Source organism: Pongo pygmaeus, chromosome 19 (genome assembly GCF_028885625.2).
Source record: "Pongo pygmaeus isolate AG05252 chromosome 19, NHGRI_mPonPyg2-v2.0_pri, whole genome shotgun sequence".
NCBI classification, from domain to species: Eukaryota; Metazoa; Chordata; class Mammalia; order Primates; family Hominidae; genus Pongo; species Pongo pygmaeus.
Window position 1 is genome coordinate 78,034,757 of NC_072392.2, and position 7,142 is coordinate 78,041,898.

Here is a 7,142-nt window from a genome sequence, read left to right on the forward strand (position 1 = left end):
TGGCTGTCCGCCTCCTCCCCAGCTCACAGAGCCAGCTCAGGCCCCCGAGCCTCTGTCAGAGCAACGTCCCCTACTTCACACCAGGATATGTTCTTTTATTATTATTATTTTTTTGTCTTTTGAGACAGGGTCTCACTGTTGCCCAGGCTGGAGTGCAGTGGCGCAACCACAACTCACTGCAGCCTCAACCTCCCAGCCTTAAGTGATCCTCTCACCTCAGCCTCCTGAATAGCTGGGACTACAGGCGTGCGTCACCACACCTGGCTGATTTCTTAACTTTTTTTTGGAGAGATAGGGTCTTGCCATCTTGCCCAGGCTGGTCTAGAACTTCTGGGCTCAAGCGATCCTTCCGCATCAGCCTCCCAAAGTGCTGGGATTACAGTTGTGCGCCGCTGTGCCCAGCCCAGGGTATGCTCTGCATACGGGCATGAGATGGACAGACTGCCTGCTGAGGTCTCCCTCTGTGAGTCCCAGCACAGAGAGGGAAGTGAGAGCTCCTTAGGCTCTAGTCACATCTAACCTGGGCCTGAGCAGTGACACAAGGAGGGGAATCTTGAAGACGGGGCGAGCGCCCAGTGACCTTTGATCCTGCTATGAACTGGGGACCTGGGGAAGGACAGGAGGCTTTAAAGGAAGAACAAGCCTGGGCATAGTGGCTCATGCCTGTAATCCGAGTACTTTGGGAGGCTGAGGTGGGCGGATCGCTTGAGTCCAGGAGTTCGAGACCAGCCTGGGCAATGTGGTGAAACTTTGTCTGTACAAAAAATACAAAAAAATTAGCCAGGTATGGTGGTGCACTACTGTGGTCCCAGCTATTCGGGAGGCTGAGGTGGGAGGATCACCTGAGCCCAGGAGGTGGAGACTGCAGTGAGCCAATGTCGCATCACTGTGCCCCAGCCTGGGTGACAGAGACTCTGTCTCAATAAATAAAAAAATAAAATAAAATAAACAAAATAGAAAAGGAAGACTGGGGATGAGCTCTTGTCTGAACTCTCATCTCTGTGGCTAGGAGTGGCCCACCTTTCCAGGCTACCCAGCAAGTCACAGCATGTAGCCTTCCCTTTTGGTTCAAGGGAAGTCTAGTTAAAATGAGGGCAAAGCTGTCCTGGAGAGAAAAGATATGACGAACAGGAGGTGCCTGTCATTGAAGCTCAGTGAACTGTCCCTGTATATGTGAGACACAAGCTTGCTTCAGCATCAGCAGTTGGAGCCCCCCAGCCTTTGCTATCAGCCCTCTCCGTGGGCCCTTGTCACAGGCCCAGGTGCATCCTCCACCACCTCTCAACCCTCAGACCTTTCCTCATACTCAACCCTTAACTATCTTGTTTTTGTTTTTTGAGACAGGGTCTTGCTCTGTTGCCCAGGCTAGAGTGCAGTGGTGCTATCACAGCTCACTACAGCCTCAACCTCCCTGGCTCAAGCGATCCACCCACCTCAGCCTCCCTAGTAGCTGGGACCACAGGCGTAGACCACCATGCCCAGCTCATTTTTGTATTTTAGTAGAGACAAGGTTTCGCCATGTTGCCCAGGCTGGTCTCGAACTGTTGGGTTCAAGTGACCCTCTACCTCTTCCTCCCAAAGTGCTGGGATTACAGGCATGACCTATACAACGGGTACATATAGATCATGCCTGGCCAACCCTTAACTATCTAAAGGTGTCTGCACAGAGAACCAAAGATACAGACAGATTTGGTCATGGTTGTGTTCCAAACTTTCATTATCTTTTTAATTAAATATTCATTGTAGAAAGGTCAGAAACTATAGATAAGCAATACAAAAAAATGTAATTAGCCATCATTTTGCCACCTGGAGGTAAACACTATCAGATTTTTTCCACACATATATAATCATTTTTTTCAAAATGGGCTCATGCTGTATAAATTATTTTGTAATTTGCTTTTCTCACTCAACAATATGTTGTGAACATCTTTCCATATCAATAAATATTTGTCTGCATCATCATTTAACAGCTGCATGATTTTCCACTATATGCATTCATGTACCAAGCCCTAGTGGTGGACAGTATGACAGTATGTTCTCTCGCTCTCTTTTTTTTTTTTAGAGACAGGGTCTCACTCTGCCACCCAGGGCCAGAGTGAAGTGGCACCATCATAGCCCACTGCAGCCTCAGACTTCTGAGCTCAAGCAATCCTCCTGCCGCAGCCTGCCAAGTAGCTGGGACTACAGGCACATGACACTGCGCCCAAATAATTTTTTTTTTGAGACCAAGTCTTGTTATGTTGCCCAGGCTGGTCTCGAACTCCTGGCCTCAAGTGATCCTCTGGCCTCAACCTCCCAAAGTGCTAGGATTACAGATGTGAGCCGCTGTGACTGTCTTCTCTCTGTTCTAAACCACTCTCTGATTTGCATCTGCTGCAGGCAGACACAGCAAACAGAGAAGGGTAGGCCCTCAGCCCTTCCAGCCTCCACCCAAACCCCCCCATCTTCCTAACCTGGCTCAGGCCCCATTCTCTGGGGTGCCTCCTCTCTCCTGCTTCCCCAAATGGAAGGGCCCAACTTCTAAAGCCTCAGGCCAAACCCTAGACTGGCTTCTAGACTACACAGCAGGATAATACCAGCCATGGAGAGAGATGCCTGGATGCCTTTTCAAGGAGCCTACAGCCAAGCTGTGCCTGCTTCAGGCCGAGGTGGAGACAAGATGACCTCCCTGAGCCCCTCCCTCACATCAGAATCTGCTAGATGACCTTCTGCTTACAGGATAAAGCCCAGATGCCTCCTGGGACAGACCAGCCCCACATGTGGCATCAACCCACACACAGGGTGCCTGGTGTTTGCCAAATAGGCCAGCCTCTAATTCAAATGGCAGTTTTGCCACATGACTGCTGCCCGCTGGTTCTGCTTGGGCCCTTGTCCCTGGCCCAGTGCCTGGCACAGCGTGGTGGTAAGCAAGCTGGGTGAAGAGAACATAGTCTCTCTGGCTGAGCCTTGGTGACCAGCAAGTCTGTTCATCCACGGCCCTTCCCGAGGAAGGGAACTGAGCCTGGTGGCCACTAGATGGCGGTGCTCAGCTGGTCAGGTGTGAGCGGCCACAGCCACCACAGTTTAGAGGCAGGGAGAAAGCTGTAGGCGGAGTTTTCTAAAACCCAAATTTGTTTCATCCAGAGGCATCACCCCCTTTGTTCTCTAGACTTGACTCTGACTGCTATAGCACCGTCCTCAAGGAGAGGGAGCAAAGCCTTGGCCACTCCGTAGCTGTGCAGTCTTTGATGACTTTAGGAACCTTGCCCGCATCTTCATTTTCACGTCTGTAAAATGGGGATTCAACCATGCCTGCTCCCCAGGTAGTTGTAATAATAAAATCAGTGAAAGCTGGACACAGCGGGTGCTTGACAAATTAGAGCTTCCATTTCATAACACCTACCAGGAGCTTTACCTATCGACATGTTAGCAGATCTGCGATGGGGTTGGCGGAGGGGCGGGAGCGGGGGCCTCTGAAGGGGCTTCTGTGGCCTGTTAACTCCTTTGGGAGTATGTAGACATCCCTCCCCCAAGGGCAGTTACTTGGCAGTGTGGACGGGACAGAGGGCAGCAGCTAGTGAAGCATGGGGGAGAGCCAGCACTGTCTACCCTCAGACCACGAGTTGTTGGTGGCTTCATCTCCCAGGGGACACAGGCAAGTTATCTCCGCCAGCCCTGGAGACTCAGAGTAGAGACTGCTTTCCCACCTGCTTTCTTGGCTCTCTGACTCCCCCAGTGGGTGCTGTTTTCTCCATCCTCACCCCTCCCCATCCCTAGACTTGAGCCCCACAACTCTATCCAGTTTGAAAAGCTCTGTGTGTCACCCCCTCTCGGGTGTGGGTCTCATTTGCATCTCAGCCTGAAGCTTTACAAGGAGAAGGGCCATGCCTTTGCCCCAACAGATGGGGACTTCCTGATGCTAGGACCTATGTCTTCTCAGCAAACTGGGGTCTCTCTAAGGACAGTGTTTCCCCCAACCCCAGGCTAAAGCACCCACAGGACAGGAGTCATCCTCTTCCCTTGGATAGGGGCTACCCAATGCTAGAACCCATGGCTCATTGTCAGATGGGAGCTCCTTGAGGGCAGGAACTGTCTCCCATTCCATTGGAGAGGGGGTTGCCTCAGAGTAGGGCCCATCCCTTACCTCCATCCCCAGCCTGTGTCCAGCCAGGCTCTGCTGTCTAGAACTGACTCCGGTGGCTGCAGAAAGGTTCCTGGCTGAACGCCGAGTCCCTTCCCCTTGCTCTTTCCTGGCCTTCTCAGCATCGGTTCACTCACCTTCACAGACCCCAGGCTGCTGCACCAGGGTTAATAAGCTCAGGCCCGTTCTTCATTCTTCTCCCCACCCCAGCCAGGGCCCACTCTAGCCTGCCCTCCACCTCCCAGCCTGTAACCCCGAGAGCAGCTTTTTAATTGCTTTCCCTGATCTGCTCTGTTCCCCACTCCCCTCTGCCTCCCTGATTGTCTCCCTCTGGAGGGTGAAAGGGTAGGACCAGATGTGGCCCTGGTGGGAGGAGCGGACCGGCGGGTGGCCTGTTATTTCCAACCCAGCAGTCCTCCAAATGGACAGGATGAGCCAGAGAACGGAGGCAGGAGGGCTGCATGCGAGCTGGGGGAAGCCCTCAGGGTGAGCTCGAAAACACAGCCACCATCTCTGGGCCCCTGGGGTGATTCCCCTGACCCACATTCTTTTTTTTTTTTTTTTTGAGACAGAGTCTCACTCTGTCGCCCAGGCTGGAGTGCAGTGGCACGATCTCAGCTCACTGCAGCTTCCACCTCCCTGGTTCAAGCGATTCTCCTGCCTCAGCCTCCCTAGTAGCTGGGATTACACCATGCCCAGCTAAATTTTTGTATTTTTAGTAGAGATGGGGTTTTACCATGTTGGCCAGGCTGGTCTTGAGCTCCTGACCTCAGGTGATCTGCCCGCCTCAGCCTCCCAAAGTGCTGGGATTACAGGTGTGAGCCAGCACGCTGGCCCCCCCATTCTTTATCTCAAGCCCTCCTGGATCCTTCTTCACAAAGAATCATGGAAGAAGGGAAGATGACCATGAACCAAATTCTTGCTGGGAGCCAGGATCCCCCAGACATGACCAAGAGCCAAGGGGACATTCTTGGGGGAATCTGGGGATCTGGGAGGCAGGACTCCTGAGTTAGTAGCCACCACGGAGGCTCCCCAGGTGGTGACGAAGTCCCCTTTGTGGGCCAAGCTGATGACCATGTGTGAGGGGTACCCAGAGAGAAAACCCAACCCCTTCTCCTTGGCAGATACCAACACTGATGGAGATTTTGGCTTACACTCAGGTGATAGGAACAGGTGCCATCCTGATTCCGTGCATGGAGGGACCATGTCTTGTTCTGTTTTCAGCCCCTGGCACTGAGCCTGGTTCTCTGAACTGGGCAGGATTTGTACCCCAGGGTGGCGGCCCAGGCGTGAGCCATGGGGACTGAGTCAAGCAAGGAGGTGGGCATAAAAGGCCTGGGGCACGAGGATTTCTAAACTCATAGAGGTGGAGTGAGAGGCTCTGCCAGGCCTTTGAGGTGGAAGAGGCAGGATGAGGCGGGGAGAGAGGGGTGTTAGACCAGGCTGGGCCCTCAGCGGATGGGGAGCCATCGATCACCGTGTTTCGAGGATGACTCTCTTTATGTAAGAACAATCCAATCTGAGTCTCATTGCCGCCCACGGAGGTCAGCTGGGAGCTGGCTGTTAGCTTGCTGCCCCCTGGAGCCCCTGCCAGCTCCCTATGAAGCTCAAAGCTCAGACCAGCCAAGCTGCCTCCTGGCGTGGGGACGCCACACCGCGAGCGAGCACTCTCAGCCCGACCTCCTGTGATTGAGGGCAGGAGCCCCAAGTGTTTGACTCCATCGGCACAGAGTCGTTGTGAATTTAATGGGTCACCTGGGAGCACATTTTGCACCATGGAGCCACAAATATTGGCCGAGTGAATGACCGGCTGTAGAACATTCTTGTCAAGAGTGACCTCTTCCACTTGAGCTGCCCCAGGCCCAGGCAAAATTCTGCCTCGTGCAACAGACCCTATTGGGTGAAGTTTGCCCTCCTGGCCCTCATTACTAGCTGCCTTGCCCTGTGCCTGCTGCCTCTGCACTTGCAGGGGTGATGGTGATGATCAAAAAGATAATATATGTGAAGGGGCCAGGAAATGGGGGATGTTATTCAATTTGAATCCAACCAACACTCAGCGAGGCCTCCTGAGGTCAAGGCACCATGCCAGGGCGCTGGGGGCTACGATGATGTGAATCTGTGACTGCCTCTCTGGAAATCATGGTACACAGTGGGGGAAAACCTCATTAAGACTAATTGGAAAGGAGGGAACCCCAAGCACATGAAATGTCTGTCCTTTTCACTTCCCTCTGGAAGTGAACAGACATTGTTCACTTCCGGAGGAAAGCAGCTTGGTGTGATGCAGAGAAGCAGACCTCAGATCCAGAATGCTTGAGTCTAACTCTGGGCAAGTTTTGTGACTCTTTCGGAGCCTATCATTATCTCCCTTATGAGGTGGTGCAGCTCAGTGAAGGGCCTGGCAGCCAGTGGGTGCTCGATGCTCCTGCCTGTTCTTTCCTCTACTCCAAAAAGGGCTCAGAGGCTGGGCATGGTGGCTCACGCCTGTAGTCCTCGCACTTTGGGCGGCGAAGGTGGGTGGATCACTTTAGGTCAGGAGTTCGAGACCAGCCTGGCCAACATGGTGAAACCCTGTCTCTACTAAAAATACAAAAATTAGCCAGGTGTGGTGGCCTACATCTGTAGTCCCAGCACTTTGGGAGGCTGAGGCAGGAGAATCGCTTGAACCCAGGAAGCAGAGCTTACAGTGTGCCAAGATCGCACCATTGCACTACAGCCTGGGAGTTGCAGTGAGACTGTCTCAAAACAAAACAAAACAAAAACAAAAAGGGCTCAGAACTGAGGGGCTGACCCGGTAGAGGCTTCTCCCCGAGAACAGCAAGGACTCACTTGAAATTAGCAGCATTTATTTACATGCTACTCACAATGCTCTAAATACCTTTAACATGTTTGTTTTCAGAAGCAGGTTAAACACAGACTCCTGTACTTTTGTTTACACTATTAATTCATTCAGCCAACCATGTCTTCATGGGGAGAACGGAGGGAAACTTATGTGGCACTGTCGCCCAATCCAAGGAAGTGGAGA